The 20,791-nt window shown below is 41.4% G+C and overlaps 1 pseudogene; it reads left to right on the top strand.

The window, feature by feature from the left end:
• Nucleotides 1-298: 298 nt before the first annotated feature.
• Nucleotides 299-20,349, top strand: LOC118801939 (annotated as a pseudogene).
• The last annotated feature ends 442 nt before the right edge of the window (nt 20,350-20,791 follow it).

Below are 20,791 nucleotides of genomic sequence, written 5' to 3'. Positions count from 1 at the left end.
GCAGCTTGATCAGAATCAAGCAGATGGCCATATAGCTCCAGTGACAAAGCCCACTGAGTGGATCAGCAATATGGTCATTGTTAAGAAACCAGACAAGCTGTGACTTTGCATTGACCCTAAGCATCTCAATATGGCTCTTCTCCGCTCACATTACATTATGCCCATGCTTGAAAATGTGCTATATAAACTCCCCAAAGCCAAAATCTTTACACTGGTAGATGCCAGAGATGCATTTTTTCAGTGCAGACTGGATGAAGAAAGCAGCCTTCTAACCACCTTCTGGACACTTTGGGGGAGAATGTCATGGCTCAAGCTCCCTTTCGGTGTCTCTGTTGCCCCAGAGGTGTACCAGAGAAAGCAGCACAAGCTTTTGGCAGGCCTCAATGGTGTGGAGCCTATTGCAGATGGCATCCTAGTTGTCGGGTGTGGTGATTCAGAGCTGGAAGTGGGCCATGACCATGATGCCAAGCTGCTTGCCCTCATGAACTGCTGCAGAGTGGTCAGACTCAGGCTCAGTGCAAAAAAGCTTCAGTTCAAAGTATCAGCAGTCCGCTTCCATGGTCACATCTTGTCGGCAGATGGCTTGAAGGCGGATCCGGACAAAATAAAAGCAGTGATGGACATGCCCACACCATCAGATGCTAAGGCAGTGCAGCAATTTGTGGGGTTTGTCACATATCTTGCCAGATTCTTGCCTGGAACTATGCACAAATTGAAAAGGAATACCTTAGCATTGTATTTGCATGCCAACGATTTCACCATTATCTGTATGGCCGCCCTAAAGTCACAGCAGAAACTGACCACAAACCACTAAGCCATTTTATCCAAGCCTCTCCTACATGCACCAAAGCTTTACAGAATTACAACCTGGAGGTAGTACACAAGCCTGGCCCGGAAATGTACCTAAGTGACATGCTGATACACAACCAGCATCAGCACAGCAGAAGCACACTGTCTGTGCCATGGACCAAGAGCAGCACAACTTGGAGCACATCCTCCAATCTGACTACCTCAATGTGACGGACCAGCACCTGCTTAGCATTAGAGCACACACAGAACAAGACACACAGATGCAACAGCTAAAAACTTTTGTTCTGAACGGCTGGCCTGTGTGCAAAGATGACACAAGCTTGGACATTAGAGAATTTTGGTCATGCAAAGATGAACTCAGTGTTCAGAATGGCATACTGTTTAAGGGCCAGGCAGTCGTCATTCCAAAGTCTCTCCATCCAGAGATGTTGACTCTGATCCATTCGACACACACACGGGCTGACGCGTGCAACAGGCAAGCTTGAGAGATACTTTACTGGCCAGGCATGCAAAGCGCAGTAAAAGACCACAATTGCAGCACTTTCAATAAGTATGCCATCAGACAGCAGAAAGAGACTATGCTTTCCCATGAACTCCCCACAAGCCCATGGCAGATTGTAAGTATGGACTTACTTCAGTACGTTGGGAAGTCTTTCCTCCTCCTTGTCGATCATTACTCTGACTTCTGGGAGATTGACCTGCTTCCAGATCTCTCAGCTGAAACAACAATCAAATGCTGTAAAGCACGATTCGCTTATTATGGCGTCCCAGATCGAGTGATCACGGATAATGGATCTCAGTTCGCATGTTGGAAGTTCAGTCGATTTGCAACAGAGTGGGAGTTTGAACATGTGACCTCCTCCCCCAGACATCAACAAGCCAATGGCAAGGCTGAGGTAGCTGTCAAAATTGCAAAAAACCTGTGTAAGAAAGCTTACTGTGATGGGCGTGACCCATGGAAAGCCATCCTCCAATAGCACAATACAGAAGGAATGGTCAGCAGCCTGGCACAGAGTTCTATTCTGCACTTCCTGTCTCGCGTGGGCTTCTGTACCCATGTGTTGTGTCTGACGTTGTTGACAAGCTGTGCCACAGAAGGCAAGCTGCTAAGTTCATATATGATAAGTCTGCACGTGACCTTCCCGAGCTTGCTGTTGGAGACGCAGCGAGGATGAAACCACTGCCTGGAGATCGCACAGGAGTGTGGCGACACAGAACTTGTGTACAAATGGTGGCACCCCGCTCGTATCTGGTCGAAGTGGATGGCTCCATCTTTCGTTGGAATAGAGTGGACCTGCAGATAGCTGAGCGATCGACATCTGCCTCCACTGTGCAGCCATCTTCCCCATGCACTCAGAGTCCGCTGCCTGCTGACTGCCCAGCTGACAGCATGGACCTGATGCACCTGAGCGCGCACCGCCTCTTGCTCCCACTACCAAGCTACCTTCACCACCTCCACCTACATAGACTGTCACAAGCTCACTTGAGCCTGCCCTGGCTCGCTCACCCCAGGGACCCTATGTCATCACTAGAAGTGGAAGGGTGTCTCACCCCCCCAGAAGACTGGTGAAGTAAACATTCCTTCTTCTTATTTAGAGAAGTATAAAAAAGAGACAAAAAAGAACATAAAACAAAAAAGACAAAACAACTCTTGCATACCCGTTCATCATCAGAGGTTTATAGCTGTTAAGAAAAGTGTTACAGTTGAAGTTCAGTAATTGTAGCTAACAACATAAACTTGTTCAAACTTAAGAAAAGCCAACCTGTGTAAATATTGTGACTTATGAAGGAGAGATGTTAGATAAGAGCCAGTCAAGAGTGCCACCTACTGCTAGTGACTTTTATTGTGACATGAGCACCCTCTGCCTGTTGCTGTTGCGTGTGTACATGACCAGCCCGCAGTTCACTCAATACAGTGGTTTTTGTTTTGATGGTGGTCTGATGGTGTTCTAACCGCGTTCGGGTGGTGTTCTGATGGCTTTCTGATGGTTTTCTGGTGGTGTTCTGGTGGTGTTCTGATTGCTTTCTGATGGTATTCTGGTGGTGTTCTAATTACTTTCTGATGGTTTTCTGGTGGTGTTCTAATTACTTTCTGGTGGCGTGTGTGTGTGTGTGCGTGTGTGGGTGCGTGCGTGCGTGCGTTCCACTGTAAGTATGCTGGCGCAATATGGCTGCCGCTTTACATCGGTTTTCTGTTAGCTTTGTATTGTTTGTTTTGATGTTTGCCTGAGAAAGTTGCCATCATATCCACTGAGATAGTGGCTGAGAGCGGTTTTCCAACTGTGGCTCGGGGGCTTATTGGAATGGCTGTTTGGGTGACGCTACATCGCAGCTATTATGCAGCCTGGACGGGCCGCTTGGGTGATGCTGCGGCGCGGCTGTGGGGCTCTCTGGACTGGGGACCTGATCGATGTGGCATCGCATGACCTGGGCTGGCTGCTTGGTTAATACTGTACTACAGCTGTGAGGCTGCCTGGACCGGTAGTGTTCGGCTGCATGAGCAGCGCTACACCACAGCCACGAGGCGTGGGCTGCGGGAACCGTGGAGTGTGTGTGTTTGTGTGTGTTTGTGTGTGTGTGTGTGTGTGTGTGTGTTCTGTGTTATGTATTGTTGATGAATGTATTGATTGTAAAGCGTCCTTGAGCATGGAAAAGGCGCTATATAAATGAAAATGATGATGATGATGATGATGGTGGTTTTCTGGTGGTGTTCTAATTAATTTCTGATGGTTTTCTGGTGGTGTTCTGGTGGTGTTCTAATTACTTTCTGATGGTTTTCTGGTGGTGTTCTGGTGGTGTTCTAATTACTTTCTGATGGTTTTCTGGTGGTGTTCTAATTACATTCTGGTGGTGTTCTGATTGCTTCCTGATGGTTTTCTGGTGATTTTCTGGTGGTGTTCTAATTACTTTCTGATGGTGTTCTGGTGGTGTTCTGATTGCTTCCTGATGGTTTTCTGGTGATTTTCTGGTGGTGTTCTAATTACTTTCTGATGGTGTTCTGGTGGTGTTCTGATTGATTTTCTGATGGCTTTCTGGTGGTGTTCTGGTGGTGTCCTAATTACTTTCTGATGGTTTTCTGGTGGTGTTCTGGTGGTGTTCTAATTGCTTTCTGATGGTTTTCTGGTGGTGTTCTAATTACTTTCTGATGGTTTTCTGGTGGTGTTCTAATTACTTTCTGATGATGTTCCGGTGGTGTTCTGATTGATTTTCTGATGGTTTTATGATGGTGTTCTGGTGGTGTTCTGGTGGTGTTCTGATTGCTTTCTGATCGTTTTCTGGTGGTGTTCTAATTACTTTCTGATGGTTTTCTGGTGGTGTTCTGATTGCTGTCTTCCATATTGCGCTCTGCACTGAGTTGCTGCACACACACAGCTTTTCCTGCCTAATATTGCTTTCATTAATATGTACGAAATGCAAATCTCATAGTTGTTTATGTATTCATTAAACTGTTGGAAGGGGTTTGAAACATAATTTTGACTAATAAGAATTTGGATTGTAGATCCAAACAATGTTTTCAGTCTCAATACCTTCATGAAAACGTATAAAGCTCTTATGACTTAGGTTTAACTTTCATTTTTGTTATCTTATTTTGAATTAGTACTCGTTCTACTGTAATTCATACTAGTCAAATCATAATTACAAACATCTGTTCCTTACATATACGAGTTAAAAAGTAGTTATTCTGGCATTCTGACTAGTTATAAATGTACATTTAGATATCTATAATAGTATTCTTACTAGTCAAAAGAGAAGCAAAGGGTCATAACTAGAGAATACATACCAGGAATATACTGCTCAGAATCGCTAGGAAAAACCTTAACGAGACTTCGCACCAAGGTTAGTTCAGGGTACAACTTAAGTAGCCCGCTAACGGGCTTCTGAGAGTCATGATTCAGTACTCAGGTGCGTGAGACCTCTATTGGCGTGGAGGGGAACCAGCAACATATGTGACAATAAGACAGAATGAAATTCCATGTAAATCTATAGTAATATATGACTTATGAATTGCATTATGGATATGTTATCCTGACAATATGACTAGTCAAAATAGCTTTATAGAAATGTCTGTGTAACCCACCTATAAAGTGGCTTTCATTTTTTTTTATATTTGTTATTATTTCTTATTATTTTATTATTATTTCTTTGGTTTGTACAGGACTTTTAATTTATTTTCAGACACATACTTTGGCCAGATTCTCTCCATGAACTGTTTTGCAGTTCCTTAAGCTCCGGTGGCTGCCCGTAAAGACTCACGTCCAGCATGACGATGATGTTCACTGTGTTCTTCAGCAAGCCTATTCACTGTGTCTGAAAATTGTGTTATTCTTTATATTAGGTAAGAAAATCGAATTATTTTTTTTTCTATATTTTGTTCTTTATAAAACCTCAGAGTAACGTACCAGCCACGTTTTGCTTTATGCTAACTATGGGGAGATTAGCTAGCTATTTGGCCGCATGTACTAAGTTCAGTCGTTGGTAGAAATGTTCAAAAACCTGTTTTGTTAACAAATCTTCTTGCCGTTTATTCATTCAGAATATGCTGTAAGTTTGTACGCCGAAAGGAAAAAAAAATAATAAATAATAATCATTGTAGTAGTTGCTTGCGTGATTTTTTTTTAGGTCATATGTGTTATGCAGTTTGGCGTCAAGAGGGTGGCTGCCCGTAAAGACTCACGTCCAGCATGACGATGATGTTCACTGTGTTCTTCAGCAAGCCTATTCAGTGTGTCTGAAAATTGTATTATTCTTTATAGAGAGAGAGAGAGAGAGAGAGAGAGAGAGAGGGGAGCCATTGCGTCGAACTGCCACCGTCCATCGCACATCTGGATTTGCTTTCTGCTCCAGCGTGGTTCCTCACCTCCAAAGGGACTTCATCTAGCTTACACCTCCACAGTAAGACTGTTCCATACCGCAAACTAATTCAGGACGCAAATTCGAAATGAACAAACTTGGTCCATTTTAAACCAAGGAGCTTAAGCTGCAGCTTTTTTTTGAATGGCCATTCATACCGCTATTGTTTATATTCGTGTTACCACGGTTTGTACCTGTTACTATTGATCTTTTAATAATAACAACTTCAAAAAAAAAAAAAATCATTCTGTTGTCTTGTGTGCTGTTGTGCAAAATAGGACTTTCTCCATCAGCCGTCAAAGAAATAACAGAGCCAAAGTTATTTATTGTGTCTTCAATTTATTTTCCTTTGGAGAGAACGAACGCGGGACGCTGCCTAATTAACCGGTAGTGATCCGCGACCCTGAAGAACAATTTTCTAATAGCTTGCTACCTATGGTGAGTTATACAGGGTTACATATGCTCGATATTACTAGTAAATATTGCATAGTAGACATCTGGGATCATAGTTTTTATTTGTAGAAACTGCGTTACAGATCTCTCGAATTTGAGTTTTTACTAGTAAAAACAGCGTTACGACTTGAATCGTTGGGGTCATTTAAGGCTAAAACGGCTTGCCATGCGCAGCGCTTCACATACTGTATGGAAGCGAGCATCTCTGCGGAGTCGTGTGGCGCTGCTTAGTTCCAGCTCAGCTGCTGAGACACTCAGTAGGAAGTAGTGCAGGAAGGAGTTTAGAGTCTCCTCGTTACAGTAAGAATAAAAAGACAACAATGAGAATGAACACGGTAGAACCTGATCCCGGAGATGAGCAGCTGGAGAGTGACAGTATAGGCGAGCAGTGTGAGCGTGTGACACGCTGGCCCTCTGCTCAGTATTTACCCAGCACCACAAACACAGACACAAACAAACACTACTCTTAGTGATAATGTGAGGGGCTGTATAACAGCAGCGCCGAACATGTAGTTTAGTTATTAATGTGCTGATCAGAGAAAAACACAGCGCAGAAAGACCAGCTCTGGAGGTTTGGGCTGAGGGCGGTTCGTCATCCATGGAGCTTGGACGCCATCGTGTGGTCAAAATGTGAACCTGCAAGTAGTAGAATAAGGGACACTTTGGTAAAATGTGGAGGCGCTGTGTAGCTGAGGGTCTTCTTGAGTTACTGTGTTTGTGAGGCTCCGTAAATAAAATGTGAAATAAATAAAATGAGAATAATTTCAGAGTAATTACACCGACCAAACCACATCATTCCATACAGCAGTTCAGCATCTACAGCGAGGAGCCTGACGGGCTTTCTCGGAGTTGACGGTTCACGGTGTGACCACACGATGGCGCCCGAGCTTCATCAATGACATGTGCCTGAGCGCTGTAGCACTTACTTCCTACATAAACTCTCTCATAAATATGAATATATTACATATTGATTTTAGTGCTGTAATGGAAGAGAAAGAGAGAGAGAAGACCCGTCTGATTATGTTTGAAATTCATTTCAAACACACTGCAGTCCATTCTGAAATACATTTATTTTTGTCTTTTCAATTATTTACACAAGATCGTACAGTATATACAGAGAGAGAGAGAGAGAGAGAGAGAGAGACATTGTGTGCAGGGAAAGTTAAAAAAAGAAAAAAAAAATAAATGAAATTGAATTGAATAAATAACAGACAAAATCCCAAAAGCACTAAGGCACAGTCAGAGTGGGCAGATGAGTTTTCAGCTGTTTGCTGAAGCTGATGAGATGGTACAGTGTTCTAGATGAGGTGGCAGGCAGGTCCAGATTGAAGACCCTCGATGAGAGAGTGTAGACTGACCGAGTGACGTCCTAAAGAGAGCTGTGTGAAGGTTATTAGAAGATGTTGTGGAGTAATGACGAACCTGAATGTTGTCCTGAAAACTGTTTTCAGAGCAGTCGGGAAGAAGATTCTGTGTAACACAGAAAATAAACTGATTTGAAAACAGTTTATTTCACACACATTAAGTGTTTGAATATTGTGGAAAAGTGGACGAGAGTTTAGTTGATAATCAGCTGAAGTGACCGTTCTGACAAAGAGCTTCTGAAGAATATACACACCTGATGCTACTTTGGAAAGTACTGACGCAAATAATATCACAGTGAGAGAGGGAGGATAAATCAGTGTGTAACACAAGTTCAGAGGTGTTTTTGTGGCAGTATGCATTTGATTCTTCTGAATATTTTTTGCCATTTTATTCGAAATTAAGGAAGCACAGCTTGTGATCAATATATACCAAGAGATTTAGTACAGTGGAAGTTAATATGTGACTAGACACACAGACTGCCCTTTCTAGTTTTTAAGGCTGAAAAGTGGATGAGATGAAAATTAAGACCCATAATAATAGTTATGCATCATGTTGTCAGTGTTAAGTGGAAGCGCTGCATTTGGTCGTTGCTGAGTAAAAAACTTGATTGTGTCAGTAATTGGAATATATTGATGTGTCGGTGTCTAAACTTGCTTCTGCTGTCCCTGTTTCAGTGAAGTGTCCGTGCTGTGGCCAAGAAATATTTCTTTTGGCTTGACGAGGTGAAATTTCTCTGAGAAGAGCTGATTCATTTTAAAGAGTGAGTCGGTTTGATCAAATCTGAGTTCGACTCTTTCAGACTCCCTCATTAATGACTGAACAGGTTCACCGTCACATGGTGCCTCTATATTACTCAGCACTGAGCTCACTGAACTTCACAGACTGTCTACAGTTCTTTCAGCTCCTCTTTAACGCAGCTCACACTTCCTCTCACATCCGTAAGTGTTTCATTTGATCCAGAACTCAGTTCTGCTCCAAATGAGGCAGCACTGCCACCTGCAGACGTGGGGTAAAGCCACAGAAGGCCTGGCTGCTGTTTCCTCATTAGCTGGTGTTTCTGCCTCTAATGTGTCTGTGGATCTCATACACACTCACTGTGTTTGAACAGACTCACTGCCCACCCTGTGTCGTCTTGTCTGGTGGTCTCTGTAAAGGTGTTCAGTAAAGTCTTGATACTGTGGTCACTGTGGTGAGTTCCTGGACCTCCATCTTGGCTGCAAATGAGAGGGAAGTCCAGTCGCTCTGACAGTGCAGGTGCTTCACCAAGATGCCAATTTAGGTTCTTGACCTCAGTGAACTGAGACTCGGAACATTTTGGACATGCGGACCTGCTGCTGTGACTCACTGTACAGCCTTAATCTCGGAAATAAGGTTTAATATCTCGGCTTTCCTGTTCGGTGAGATGGTATCATCTAATAAATAGCTTTATTATTTATTTATTATAATATAATATATTAAATTCATTAAGAGCTATTGTTTTACTGTTTCTATTCTAAATCTTTGAATTACAATTTTTGGAAGGATTTGCATCACAGTGTGAGTCTCTGTTCAGGCTTCGGCCAGCATACAACATGGCAGCATGCAAACACTCCACTGCCCAAAGAATACATTGGTCTAAATGTATTTCCAAAATAAACCAATGACAGGAGAGATATAAATTCCTGAAAAGAATACAATTACCTTTACAGATGGCTTTGATCGTATAGTGGTGAAAGTGCTCGTGTTTTCATATGTTTAATTTTTAATTTTATACACGTCTAAATTTACATTTCCATCAGGGTCAGTTGTTACAGTATCAAAATGAATTATTATTTTAAAGGTATCATCCTTTTTTAATTGGAACATCAGCCAAGCGGCCAGCGGACGACTAAAGAAACAGGCTAACGTTAGCACAGTTCAGGTTTAGCTTCGAATTTATAACTCTTAAATAAAGCGTTTTGAAAAAGCCCAACTGGGTGTATGGCACAGTTCAAGTTTAGCTTCGTCTCTGTTACATGTGTTTCAAGACAGCAGAGACAAAAGTCAAATATTACAACATTTACAGAGTAATTTGCAGTTTTACTGAGCTGAAACATATAAAGCTGTGCTCACTACGGCAGCATGAAAACACACTCTACTGCTGAGGCTGCACCCAATCACATATATGATATATATACTATATATATATATATATATATATATATATATATATATATATATATATATATATAGGAGCTGTAATACGCTGACCGTCCATTTAGCAGGAATTTCACCACATAACATTAATACGACTATTGTACACCGTTACATTTATACAGAAAACAAAGAGATTAAAGGATTGAGAAGAAAGAAACCATTTTAAAAAAAGGAGTGATATAAAACACACAGCACAATATAAGAGCTTTTAAAACCTGACAGCTTATAAATGAACAAGCAGTGCCAATGTGTCCAGTACATTCTCCTGAAAGCAAACACAAACCTGACTAGATTACATACAGTTCAACACTCCCGGACACTTTATCACAGAGATCATGTGGTCAGAAGATGCTGATAAACTGCAGTTATATAGCAGATCTATAAGTGAGCGGAAGCACAAGGGAGGTGTTTCTAGTAAAGTGGCCAGTGAGTTCTAATCTCTGGGTCAGTGTTTACCTCCTCATAAAACTATGACTCCCTCTATTAGAGGGGAGTATCAATATGAAATACACACATGTCCGCTGTCCGCTAATTCATATAAAATGTAAAGTAAACTTACATAATAATTCAGGACACACTTCATCTTGTACTGAAATGTAAAGGAATGGACAGATATGGACTTTCTGGGCCGAAAGCCTTTATTCTGGCCAATGCAGATACCAACAGGCAGTAATTTCCCCTCTTTCCCATTTCAGGACAGTTCACACTGTAATCTGTATATGAAATTCAGTGATTAAAACATTGGAGATGATACCTTCTGAAGATGTCTCGGCTATAAAGAGCACCGTGTCCCTCACGGTATCTCAGCTGAATCTTGTTCCAAACTGCAGTTCTGATCTCCTGAGTTGAAACTGAATAAATCTTCCACTCCACTCGTACGTTAACTCGGCCGAATCACTGCCGTTATCGATATTAAATGTAATGGGAGATTTACATTCTCCCGTTTATCTGCGCGTAATATTCCTATATCAGGCTCTCCTACAAATGTGAGCTCTTCAGAAATCCTCTTTCATTTCTTATGGCCTTCCCAAATCCAACTGTCAATCATTTCCAAGAACTCTGCCACAACCCACACTGATCTGATCAGATTCCGGCCGTTCTGAAATTGGGAAGAGGACTCTGTCCGTCAGAGGAGGACACCACTCGAAGGCCTCTCTCGGCGGGTTCGGTGAGGAGGAGACCTAGAGGAGCGTACGCCTCCTGGTTTTGCTCCTTGATGTACTTGGCCGTCTTTTTCAGCACCTAATTGATGAAGACATGAAAAAACAGCAGTGGTCAGTTAAAGGGAACGCAATCACAGCAAAGTCAAAACTTTCCACTCAGGCTTCCTCGTTTCAGGCCGAAGCAGTCATCCACCAATTATCTGCAGCTGCAACATGTGATTTAATTTGTTTGTTGGCCTCTTTAAAAATGCCTCATAAACATCTTTAACTGTGTAACGTCCTTAGGGTGCAGGGATGTTACATATATTACATACACAGTATGCATTATGTTTTGCTGACATATAATATTATGCTGACAAAATAGTGGTGTCCATTTTGTGCACATAAAGGGGAATTCCACCTATTAGTCAAGTTTTTTTGCAGAATTTTGTCGTTGTGATCAAAACAGTTTCATTAAGAGTGATTTAATGTAATGATGGCTCAGCTCTTCAGTTTTCTTCGACTCAGCGAAGGATGCTGATGGCAGGTTTTACAGCCACCAAGAAAAACTGTCTTGCTACTTCGGATAGGCCCACAGCTCTCAGCTATAAAGTTCTTCAAAATATAGTTATATAGATGGAAAATCTTACAGCTTATCAAAGCTTATCAAGGCAGAACAGTCAACAGTAAGAAACTGGGAGAATTTATACGACTCTATTCAGGAATTTAGTTTCCAATTAAATGTTGTGATGTTGTTCGGTTGGCTAGTTGTTTATGCATTGTCTTTGTTTTATTCTTAATTTGTGTGTTTTCCTAAAGATGTATGTCACTGTCCTGCCTTCCCCTCCCCCCACCTTTCCCCACCCTTGTTGTAAAACAATGAAAAATGCAATAAAAAGTTGATCACAAAAAAAAGAAAAAAGAGTGATTTAAGATAAAATGGTTTGTTGTAGAGAGAATTACAGACTCAGATGTCTTTACAGTGGTGGTGATAGGAACCAGGGGTCGCCATGACTACAACACAAATATAGACATTTACTATCCAGAACCACCAGTGAACCTACACGAGTCTTCTGAGTCTATATGGAATGTTGATGATGGAAAATAGTGGAAAATCTTCTTTGGGGACTATTTTGCCTCACAGCGCCCTGCATGTATCCCTCCACCATGAATGGAGTTTAAGTTCTCAAAACTATCATAAAACAGTGTTTCAGTCATCAGGCAGTGAATTCATAACCATTTCATGTAGGAACTTTCTGTGAGGGAGCTTTTAGAGGTGGACGTCTGGTTCCTATCACCACCACTGTGAACAGTTCTGACTCGGTAAGTTTATCTAGAACGGAGCGTTTCACACCAAACTGCTCTGAACGACTCTGTTTACATCTTATCCAGTTAATTATGTAGAATTTTTAAACAGAAAACAACGTCAAGCAACACCGGAACTACGGAAAGAGAAAAGGTTTAAAAAAAACGTTGAGCGGCCGTGTGTTTTCACCCAATCAGCAACAAACAGCACAAAGCATTTATTAGTATGACTGTTTAAATGAATAATAATTGAAAATAATATTTATTACGAAATCTCAATTATGTCCTGCATGTATCTCTCTGCCATGAAAGGAAGGATGAAGCAAATTTAGAGCCATTAAACTCTTCAGACGCCTGGTTCCTGTCACCAACACTGTGAACAATTCGGGCTCAGTGTGTCTTTCTAGAACGGAGCATTTCACATCAAACCACTCTGAATAATGTTTACATCTCAAAGATGTACCAATATGCCTGATCAAAGTCAAAATCTATTCATATAGCCCTTTACAGCAGGCATTGTCGCAAAGCAGCTTTACAGAAAAATCCGGGTCCGAGCCCCCATGAGCGTCGCCAGTGGCGACAGTGGCAAGGAAAAACTCCCTAAGAGCAAGAGGAAGAAACCTTGAGAGGAACCAAGACTCAGAAGGGGAACCCATCCTCCTCTGGTTGACACCAGATAGTGAACATTAACACAAGAGCAAAATGAGCAGAGAATAAGGATTTAACATTAGTATGAAATATTAAAACTACAGAAAAGGGGATTAAATAGTTCGAGTCTGTGTAGCAGCAGCGTCATCAGGAGGGTCAGTTCATGCAGGTGAGGTTTGCAGAGCAATGTACGGCAGGAAGCTCCATGGTGGGATCCAGCTCATGAAAGGGCTCCGTAATCAGCTGATGGGCTGGATCATTGAGTCATGGAGTATTTATTGTTGTACAGTGCTGTGGGCCTCTATGAGCAGGATTATAAACACCGTCATAGACAGTGCATTAGTTGCACTGTTAATATTTTGTCTTCTTGTCTACTGAACAATCCAAACCAGGGAACTAGCCGTATGTTCTGAGAACTGAAGTTTATTCTTACGCGCAGGTTCCAGACACCTAGCCAGCCTGTGAAACAATGGACTGACACAGTTTTATAGCAGGTCTGATGCCAAGATTAGACCCAGCTTATACATGACAAATGACAGGTGTGACCATGTAAGGAAAAACAAAAATAGTGCTGTGATACACAATATTATACACAGTACTGTGTGTGTATGTGCTTAAATACAACTTCAGCACATGCACACACGATACTGTGTATCATATGGTACATCACAGCACTAAACACATTACACAACAAGTATTCCTTCACTACTTGCCTTTACAGGAGAGCTACAATACTACTGTCCGTTGTGAAAAATTGTCTTGGCTCATTCTGCTCTACATAAAACTGTGCTGCATGCTAAATTTACTCATTTTTGTGGTGGTCTAACCACATCGCTCCTCATTTACAATAACTTGCACACCATAACATTGAAAGACATTTACACATCTTCATGTTAAATATTTATTAGGGGTCCAAGCACCATTAGGTGCTTCTTCTTATTATTCTTTTTCTTCCCTAAAACGGTTCGTGGAGAAGACACCGTAAGTCATCAAAAGACCAAACTTAGAGGGTAGGTGTAGATTCACCCACACTACTCAGGCAACTGAAATGACCCCAGTTGGCCTAATGGTGGTGCCATATCTCCTGAACCATGGGAGCTACACTCAAAATTCTTGCTTCTGCATAATCCTTGCTTTATTCTACATAAATGCTCCACTGCACATTTTTAGCTCTGCCCCCAAATTTATCATCATAATTGGCAAAATATGTGACATCTACATTTTTCTACTAGTCTGAGGTTTTTCAAGATATCAACACAATATTGGTCTCAATGTTCAGGGGAGTCTGGAGGTCAAGAATTATCAAAAAAAAAGAAAATTTATAAACAGTATGACTGCCACATGCCAATTAAGCCCCTCTGGGTTTGGCTTAATTCACATTAATGGTTATGAATCGAGATTGCTTTGGCCAATTCACATCAAATGAGGTGGCGCTATAGAGCATAAACAAGAATAAGTCCTATAAATTTTATCATATATCAAAATAAATCGATACATATCATTGCTTATACTGAGAATGACATTTTATCAAATATAAGTCTTTTAAAATTCTGTAAAGTTTTTCTTTGATTGATCAATGTTTGAAAATTTAACTTTTCGAACTAGTCTGTGGATTTTAAGACAATTGTTTCAATCTTGGTCTTAAAACAATCTGTGGAGGCCGTAGGTAAATAATTATCAAAAAAACCTTGACTTTATTGCAAAGAACAGCCATAAGACACCAATGAATCTGTTCGGCCTGGCCTTTTCTGACTTAGGGGCTATAGATTCTTTAGTTTTTAGGTGATTGTGATAAATCTTGGTAAACTTGTACAATACCATTTTCTGACGTAACATGCAAAGTTCCATTTAAATTGATATCATAAGCCCCTACAATACTTAATCTAGTGCGTAATTATTAAAATGTCATTATATTCTTCTATGAATAAGGTAAAGAAAAGACAGTGGTTTGAAATTACACATCTCATTAGCATCTAAAACGTTGCAATTATATGTGTGCTCCAAAATTGCACAGGAAATGTGGAAATTTGACTTAAACCCAGGTTGGCCACAAAATCATTAATGGTAATATTTTCTCTGGCCACCAGAGGGAGCATCAGCATTAAATGCAAATTATGACTTCAAACATACTTATGGTCGTAGTCTTTGCAACATCTGTCTTGTGGCAGAGGAACTTTCTGAATTTTATGTATTCCACCGAGCCAGGCAGTTTTGCATATACAAGTCTTTAAAAAACTCTATTGTTTTTCTGTAAATCATCAGAGCTTTAAAAAAACTGATGTTTTCATACTGCTTGCTGAAATGTTTTTGCAACGTCTCAAACTTGGTCTCTAAGCAACCGTCAAAGTCCCAAGATCAATAATTATTTAAAAAATCTTGCCTTTTAAGCACTTCTGTATTGCAAGTCATGGATCAATCAGTTTGGTCCAGCCTATTCGGAAACAAGGGACCACAGATCTGTCACTTATGCTCTGATTGTGACCAAAATTGATATATACATTGTAAATAATCAGCTGAGGAAACGTATGACATCTGGCTTGAATTGGCTTAAGTTGGCTCTTACCATTTCTGTATTTTATGCTTTCCACCGTGCCTGACAATTTTTCAAATACAAGTCTTCTAAAAAAACTCTTTGTCTTTTAAAAAAACTTATTGTTTTTCTGTAAATCATCAGAGTTTGAAAACTGATGTTTTCATACTGCTTGCTGAAATGTTTTTGCATCATCTCAAACTTGGTTTCAAAACAACCGTCAAAGTCTCAAGATCTATAATTATTTAAAAAATTTTGCCTTTTAAGCACAGTATTATTGCAAGTTTTGAATCAATCAGTTTGGCCTGGCCTATTCTGACACAATGGACCAAAAATCTGTCAGTCTTGCTCTGATTTTGGCCAAATGTTTTATGTAAATTGACAATAAATAGCTATGGAACATATGATATTCAGCTTGAATCAGCTTAAATTGGCCCTTACAATGCTCAATATACTGCCAACAATCTAAAATGTAATTATTCCTGTCATAAACTATACTAAAGACATGATGGTTGTTTCAAATCATACATCTTAATGAGCCTTAAGACTTCACAAATGTATGTATGTTGCTGAACTTTACAGGAAATTCTGTATTTTGATTTCAGCAAATCTGGTTTACAATGTCAGATGTTATATTTTCTCTCTGGACACTAGAGGGAGCCAAATCGTTAACTGCAAATGTCAACGTTGAATGAATGGAACTTGCAATATATAAGTGGAAAGCTTTATTGTATTTGTCCTTTGGCAAAAAGCATTTCTGAATGAAATGCTCAAAAAAACAGGTCTGCTGTGGGCCTCTTGTAGCTTACCATGAAAACATCTGCCTTTGAAGGTTAAGGTTGTGGGTTGGATTCCTGTCACAGATGTTGGATGGTGATGTAGAAGTTGTTGTGAACATGCACTTAATTATGTCTAATCTCAATGAAGGGTCTTTCTTAAAAATCCAACGATTTGCTGCCTTCTATGTCCAGAGACATGAAATTTGTTTATGCTGCTACTTTGTCCTGAAATGGTGTGAGGTTCCTTGTTGCTACCTTTCAATAAATTGTTTCAAAAACTGCAGTTGTACCACAGACATCTTGTCGCTCACCATGAGAGCCTCCGCCTTTGAACTCTAGGGTCGTGGGTTCAAATCCCTGTCATGGATGTTAAAATGAGTTGCGTAGATTGTAGCAGATGTATCACCTAGTGGTCTTAATCATAGGAAAAGGAGACCTTTCTTACAGATCTGCTGCATTCTACGACCAGGGGCCACTACTTTACTCCTCGATGTCTTCCTGGTGCTTGGACCCCACAGATTGCCACCTGCAGCTATATTTTATATTTGTCATTTGTTCGCTGTGTGTTTTCTTTACAGGAGATCTTTATGTCAGACAGGGCTAGCCTGTGTAAGCTGCCCATGTTTTATTTTTTTGGTGATAAGTCAAAGTTGCTCTTTATTCCCAAAAAACAAGCATCTCGGCATGTAAAAACAGCAGCATGTCATGGTAGGTATGTGTAATGTTTTAATTAGCTCAGTGAAGAAGGAGTACTCCCGCGCTGCTAGAAATCAAGCTCACTTTATTTTAGACAGTACGTTATAGAAGCTTGCATGCTTAATTGTCTTCTTCCTGTTTCTAGGGCTGTGTTTTCACAGGAGATCCTCTTCATAGACAGTACCTGCCTGAGGAAGTGTTTAAAACCTCTATCAGACGATTCATTGAGGTACTAGACAAGTCTACCGCACATACCAAGCTAAAACGTGCATTTCAACAATTAACACTTCAAAAAGCAAGAAAAACCCTCTGCTGACACTTTCATCAAAAACAGCAATGCATACTGAATTTATAAGAAAATACTGATTTGATAAGACACAGGTAAGTTCACTGGTCTTTTTGGAGAGCAGATAAAACGGTGATATTTGTAGTGCAGACATACGGACGTCTGGTTCCTACGGCTACAGTGGTGAACAATTCTGACTCTAAATTTCTCTAGAAAAGCACATTTCACACCAAACCACTCTCAATGCTTTTGTTTACATCTAAACCACTGAAAGATTGAGTAACTTTGCAAAATCGGTGGAGTTCCCCTTTAACTGGCATGTCTAGGTCAGTGAGCTGATGACAGTAGAACGTTGGTGGCCAACATTATACGCTGGCTGAGGTAGTACTGATTGCCATGGTATGCTTTTCCAGGGCAAGACAGCATGGCTGGTAAGATTATTATGATTGAAAGTTGTAATAAGACTTTTCTTTCATAGTTAGCCAACTATGACCTCCCTGTCGTCACCCCTGCCCCCGGGGTCAAGCTCAACGTGCAGAGCCCAGCAGAAGGCTCCACATAACGAGTGGAGCCTTGTGCTGAGTCTGAGTTGAACATGCTTTGTGAGACAGGTATCATTTCATTTAAAAAGTTGAACTCAGAGCTGCTGACAGTGCAGTGGACGTTTCGTGGGTTTGGGGTCTAATTTTTGCCCCGATCTGTTGAAATCGCCTGCAGACTCTTTAGATGGGTTGCCAAGGTCATCCTGCAAACGGCCAAAGCTGGACGTGAGCCTTGACGAGTGGAACCTGCCCGGTCTACCTTGGTGGTTTCTGGGTAACCTGCGCAGTAACATCCATCGAATCAAGTAAGAGGGACAAGCTAACGCACTAATGAATGAATGAATGGATTTTTAGGCTTTTTTAAAAGACATCTATCAAATGAAGGAAAAGAAAAACAGAAAAAGAACATTCTGTCTGATTGTGTCTCATTGTAGCACGGACATGAGGACCCAGTAATAGATTAGATATTGCTCACTTATATGTAGCTTTAGTGCAAAAGTGTGGAAGCCCAGTGATTTGTTCCATGCAACTAGACTGAGGAAGCAGGTGTCCCCTGGGCGGGAGGAGGGCATAGCCATTGTTTCGGACACCACGGATGATCTTCGGTTTCTGAACGAAGCTGAGGGTGAGCGGTTGAGCGTGGAGATGAAGGAGGCGGCGCTGGAGCAGGGCAGCGACGCAGGGTCCCCTCAGGAGGAAGAAGAGAAAGGGAGCAGTCGCAAGGAGGACAAACAGGTAGGGGGTGCCAATAAAAGGAGCGTGGTGGTGGGACATGCCAATGCTCATTTTATTGACATGTCTGTGTGGAATTGGGTTGCGTTCAGTTGTGTAGTCTCCTGCTTATGTCTTTTTAATGTTTGCTGTGTTCTCAGATGCAAGAGGTGTTTGAGTGATGATACAGACATGGAGATCTTCACACAGGTAAGCATGTTCTGAGGTATGGAAAGCGCATAGCACACACACTTCTAGTGTGCTTTCTTCTACAACTTACAACCTTCTACAAATGCAATGATGTGCAAATCATTTAACCTCTGTATTTAATTGAAAACAGTACAAAGACAACATATGAAATGTTGGAAGTGAGAAATTTAGTTGTTTTTGAAAAATATATCTTCTTGCTTGGTACGGGGGGAGAGGGGGGTCTCCTGATTGTCGTATTTTTTGTTTTGTAATGCAACAAATGTTTTCAGTGGTGACTGTGTGGCTTTGCATGGTAGAGTTGATTGCATTTGTGGATGCAGTGATGAACTGTGCTCAGAAAATGTTTTTCGGGAACTGTTACTGAACGCTTGCAGTGATTTCCACTACAGAATCTGTTTTCCAAAGATCACAGCCAGCTCGTATTGGTTTTACAGAGATTTCTCTGGATTCTCTGAATCGTTTAAAGAGATTATGTACTGTAGATGATGAAATCTCTGAGTTCTTTGTAATTTTTTGCAAGTTATTTGCCTGTGTAGTCTTTCCCAGAGTGGTGATCCCCTCCCCATCTTTACTTCTGAAAGACTCATACTCTCTGGACTGCTCTTTTTTTTTAACACTCAAACATTTCTGACCTGTTGTCAGTTTACCTAATTAGTTGTGGGACGTTCGGCTGCGGTTATTTTATTTATTTATTTATTTATTTATTTATTTATTTATTAAGCATTACACAACTCTACCAGTCTTCTGTTGTCCCTGTTCCAACTTTTGTGAAAGGTGTCTGCATTTATATGCAATAGATTTTAGAAAGCAATGGCGAGTAAAATTGTTTTTGGCTTGTCCCCGAAACGGTTAAGTCACATAATGGGGGCCATAATGCAGAACAACCTCAGACCAAAGGCATCAGGATAAGAGGCCACAGACAAAACTGTTTCTGACTGTACAGTTTGTACCATTTTCGTTCTCTCGTAGTACATTAATTATATTCTCATGGCCAAGTTAAAGTTAACAATATACCACTGAACTCTACCATTGTTATGGTTTTTATTTGACAAAGATTAAGCTTCTACTCACCCACTACTACTTTGTGATCGTGTGTCTGCTTCGGTTTTAGGACCATCTTAAAATTGCCAGCAGAAAAAGTGTAAATACTTTGTGGAAATTAGTCCTTGTTTTTGCTGTTTAACTGACCATGATTACTGACCACATGGTTACACAAATAAGAGCACAGGCTACTTCTGCACATCTGCAGTCATGTTTGCTTACTTGTGTGGCTTTAAACCAAACATCTTTTCTCGCCGCAGGATGCGTGGCAGTGCACTGAATGCCGCAAATTCAACTCTGCCCTGCAGCACTACTGCATGCGCTGCTGGTCCCTGCACAAGGACTGGTACAAAGACTGCCCCCACCTGGTCCACTCCATCTTAGTCCCTGACACCCCCATCTGCAGCTCCCACCCCCAGCGCCCTGAACATAAAAACGAGCGACGGTATAAACGTGCCCGACTGCCTCAGAACCGCGTCGGACCCCGTCATTCTCCCCTCACGCCAGGTCGCCCGCAACCTGCTACCTTCCTCCACCTCAGCCAAGGGGAAGGCCCCCTGCCGGCTGCTGCAGAGCTGCCAGGAGAGCTTGGAAGGGGACAGCCAGGACATGCTGGACGGCGAGACCCGAGTGTCGACAGGAAGCCGTGCCGGAGCCATGCAAGCTGTGCCGCATCCGGCCCCGCAACGGCAACATCATCCACGGCCACACCGCCCACTTGATCACCTGCTTGCCCTGACTCCACGCTCCGTGTCCTGGCTGTGACCGGATCATCCAGAAGGTCCTTAAGACTTTCGTTGTCTGATGAAGGCAGGGAGCTGAGCAGTGGTTTGTGTATAAAACACACACACTTGTAAACACTGTACAGAGCTCTTACTCTATAAATATTAAAGAAGGTGTGAAACCCTGAGTGTTTCCAAGCTGCTTCAGTCAGGTGATGGTGATGGAAAGCCATGCATGATTTGGTACAAGGTGTGAATTCACCATCAATACGCCATGAAACTAAATGCCTTCCCAAAAGTTGAAAATCTTTTAAAAATTGCCTCTGTATCCAGAAGGCTTTAACTTTAGCAACCGTAAAACCAGTGAGGGAGTTTTTATTTTTTTGGGGAAGAGTTTCAAAACGGAACACAGGCAGTTTTAGTTACAGAGCAGCTCGCTGTCACACCATTGTAGTGTCATATCATCGCTGTCTGAACAAAACCTTATCTTCTTTTTTTAAAATACTTGTTTACATAATTTGACCA

The sequence above is a fragment of the Colossoma macropomum genome, unplaced genomic scaffold, assembly GCF_904425465.1.
Source record: "Colossoma macropomum unplaced genomic scaffold, Colossoma_macropomum, whole genome shotgun sequence".
Classification (NCBI taxonomy): domain Eukaryota; kingdom Metazoa; phylum Chordata; class Actinopteri; order Characiformes; family Serrasalmidae; genus Colossoma; species Colossoma macropomum.
Note: the sequence above shows the minus strand (reverse complement) of the source record. Positions and strands in the feature narration are given on the sequence as shown.